The sequence below is a fragment of the Tupaia chinensis genome, unplaced genomic scaffold (genome assembly GCF_000334495.1).
Source record: "Tupaia chinensis unplaced genomic scaffold, TupChi_1.0 Scaffold000459_1, whole genome shotgun sequence".
Classification (NCBI taxonomy): domain Eukaryota; kingdom Metazoa; phylum Chordata; class Mammalia; order Scandentia; family Tupaiidae; genus Tupaia; species Tupaia belangeri.
Genome location: NW_006159968.1, coordinates 2,352,359 through 2,356,551, shown reverse-complemented (window position 1 = coordinate 2,356,551; position 4,193 = coordinate 2,352,359).

Here is a 4,193-nt window from a genome sequence, read left to right as displayed (position 1 = left end):
ATTATGCCATCTGCTGGTCCCAATAGTCCTCTTATTAAAACCTCCTTGAATTAGCCTTAATGTGAGAGTGTCTTGACCTTGATTGATATCATAACCATCAAGACAACAACACCTATAGAGATGCCTATAAATAGGTATTTCACAGAGGCACACTTTAAGATTCTGTTTTACTTAGCAGGTCAGTGAAAGAGCCAATAAAACCCAGGTTACAAATATAAACACAGCCCTTTAATATGTATTCTACTCCAAGATTTCATATGTTCTTATCAGTTCATACATGGGGCCTTTTGTTTGCATTCCAAGCAACTGACTGTCTTTGATGTCACCCACTGAATATACACTGACTAGCCACCATCAATCAGCCTAGAGTCAGTCTCTTTTCAGTACTGCAGATCTTTCCAGGCTCGAGAAAGCATTTGTTCTCTGGGGGCTTCCAAAAATATTGACAGTTTTTGGAATAGATTCAACGCTAATTTGGGGGACTTTCTCTTTTTCTTTTTCATGGTGACAGCTTTCCTGACAGCATGAAGTTAAGCATTTCTGCTGTTTAAATGGTAATTTTTAAAAAGATGATGATGATCTCATCCCTGTAGCTCTGTCTGAGAAGGCATGAGTGGCAGAAACAGCTCCTGTGCCAGGCTACATAATGAGTTCTCGAGAGAATGATGGCTCATCAGATTGCTAGCATGACTGTGGTCTTGGGTCGGGCTCTTCTGCATATCTAAGCATCTGTGTTCTTGCATATGGGGCACCTTTGCTTGTGAGAATGGCACAGCTGGCATCTTCTTTTCCAGCTGGCCATGGAAAACTTCTCTCCATAGAGACGATATTTGCAGCAGATGTCTTCTTCTCGAGGTACACTAGACTGGCCATTCCTCAAACATGCCCTTTACTGTACAGTCTCTCGACCTTTGCTGTTTCCTTCATCTGAATGCCTGCTCCCCTCTCCACATACCTGATAATCTGCTTCTCTTGCAGTTCCCATTGTCTCCCTGAAGTCTTCCTCCACTCTCTCGTGTTGGACTTAGTTTTCCTTATTTGAACATCCATAATATTATACTTCTGTGATGACTTAGTATTAATATTCGTGTCTTTCAAGCTTTTAAGTGTTCAAAGCATTTTACACAATTATTTATTTATTTTTGGGGGAGAGAGGTTTTTGCTATAGGGCGCGGGCACTCGCCAGAAAGACAGAGAGACAAAAAATGAGAAATCACTCCCCCAGGGGGGATGGCCACACCACAATCCTTTCTCCTCCATTCTCCTGTCCGGATCTTGGGCACAAACGCACATGCGCCAGAATGAGTTTAAGCCACCAGGTCCAGGACTCAAACTGCGGTCGACTACATGGGAGTCCAGCGACATAGCTATTACGCTAACTGCTGGCTCCATTTACACAATTGTTTTTAACCCTTAAAACTTACGGTCTTATCCTATCAGCTTGTTGCAAGGCTTAGCTGCTGTACTGGCCATTGGTACTATTGCTCAATATTCCCTGTTCTCTTGACATATAACAGTGTTACATTTCCCTACCCTATGAATACAGACACAGCCACCTATGATTTCTAAGCTAAAGTTTGAAGATTCAAGGTGCAATCTATCATACTGTTTTTATTTCCACCATAATGACCAATGATATTTGAGCTTGTGGCTGCTCTGACAACCACAGATAGGTACAAAACAGACAGAAAGCAAGAAATCACCCTTCTCCCCTTACCCCCCAGGGAGGGCGGCCGTGCCTCAACCCATTTTCCTCCATTCTCCTCTCAGGATCTTGGGAACCTACGCACAGGCGCCTGGCATGAGTTTAAGCCACCAGGTCTGGGACTTGAACCATGGTCGACTATATGGGAGTCCAGTGACATAGCCATTAAGCCAACTGCTGGTTCTGCTAGCACATTGTTAATGCTAATGCATAGATTACTATGTTAGAATGAAATATTTACTATACTGGAAATATTTTCAAAAGGACGTAGGCATGTGGGAGAAAAACTCTAAATGTGCCTAAAAACATTGATAGAAACAATTACATTTGAATTGATGCTAGAAGAGGGAATACATGTTATCTAGGCCCAAAAAAGTAGGGGCAAGTTGTTCAGACAAATAGAAGACCATGTGAAAGGCATAGAGGTCTAAAAAAGCTTGCAATGACAAAAGAGAAGGAGTAAACAAGCGACTTCCCAAAGAAGTGACGGTGAAGGCCACCACCCTGGTACGTTTGTCGTACCCTTATTATTCCACATCACAGAGTACTCAGTTAATAATCAACCCGTGTCTCTCTCCCCATGTCAAACTACATTGTTTCTGAGATCAGGGATAAGGACGATTTTACAGTCTGTGGGTAAGTTTTGTACAAAATAAATAAATAAATAAATAAACCCCTCTTTTTCTCAAGGCCTGCCTCTTGCTTTGAAGATGCCTGATTTAAAACTGTCACTGGTTTCCTGTTACCTTCAGGAGAAAGTTCAGACTCCCACAGAGGCATTCAAGGTCATTCACAATCTGTCCCCAAGCCATCTTTCCAAGATCAAATTGCACTGTGCTTGTGACCGTACAGAACCACATCCTGAACACTCAGTTCTCACATTAGCCTGTCATTCTGCCTACCTTGAAGCCCCTTCGCTCCTTTTCTGGAAAGCACCGTCATATCCGTATTTCAAAGTCTAACACAAATATTTGATATTTTCTAGATATCCTAGGCTCCTCCCCTAATTCTCTACGGTTTTTTTCTGTTGTTTTCTCGTATTTTAAAGAATTTCCTCCCTTTTTTGGTTTTTGACAGTTTCAATAAGATGTACTTAAGTAAATACTTTTTTAAAAAAGTATGCAGCTTGGGGCTTACAGAGATTCTTGAATCTTTAGCTCAGTGTCTTTCTCAGGTTTAGGAAATTCCCGACAATTACCTCTTTAAATATTGCTATGCACCATCCTTTACCTTTTATCATTAAAGACTCTGTTACCCTTATTTCTGTATTTACTTGTATTTTCTCTCTTCTTGTGTCTTTCCAAAGGTCTTCCAATTTCCAAATTCTCCTCTCGATTTAATATACTGGTAAAGAAATCCATTGAGTTTGTGATTTGTTACTGTATTTTTCACCTCTAAAATTTCTTTTTTTGATCATTTCTAATTAACTGCCAGTATTCTGAAACATTTCATTCATCTTTTAGACTGTATTGTGCATATTTATTTTATAGTCCAAAGCTGCTAACTTCATTATTTATATCATCTATGGTTTCACTATCTAGTTAGTTTTCCATTTGTATCAGCTTGTCTTCTTGTATACTTGGCTATTTTTTACTGAGTTCTATATAATGTATGTACAACACTAGGCAAACTGGAAAATAGACACTGCATGACTACTATGATCTGATAGAGAGGAAATGTAGAAGGCGGACCTCATTATTTTTCCAGTCTTTTGTCTAAGGGAACTAACTCTCCCTTCCTTCTTATCTTCCTTCCCTCCTTTTTACTTTCCTTCCTTGTTCACGGGCTGCAGAGGCTTTATTTATTTACTTTATTATTATGCAAAATATATTAATTGTTTTGAATTCTTCATAATTATAAGCTTTATTATTATCCCATCACAGTATTCAAAGATTATTTATTTTGCTTTTTAAATTTTATACAATTATTATATTGTTCATACTTATTTATTTAGCATTTTATTTTACTTTCTTTTATACATTCAATCATTACACATCATTTAGCTTATAAAGTGAATTCTCCCAACATGAACACACTTCACACCAGTTCAGTAGAGGATTCTATACATGTTATCGTCAACAGACAATAATCCATTTCTGTGTCCCGTTAATGTCCTGCCTATCTCCTCAACATCTTTCCTCATACTTTCCCCCTTCTTCCACCCCACTGTCACAATGAATCCAGTATACAAACCATTTTCTGTGCTTCTAAATCCTCTAACCTCTCAGTTTCCACTATAGAGTGGGAACAGTTGGTATATATTAAGTGGAGACATACAATGTCTCTCATAGCCTGCTTGCTGCACTCAGCAGTAACTATTCCTTATTTGTCCACTTTCTATCAAAAGCTAGGGTCTTGTTTCTTATGGCTGACTAGTATTTCATAGAGCATATGTACCACATTTTTTCAATCCATTCATCTGTTCATGGGCATTTGGGTTGGTTTCATTTGTGAATAAGGCCATGATAAACATAGACGTGCAATTGTG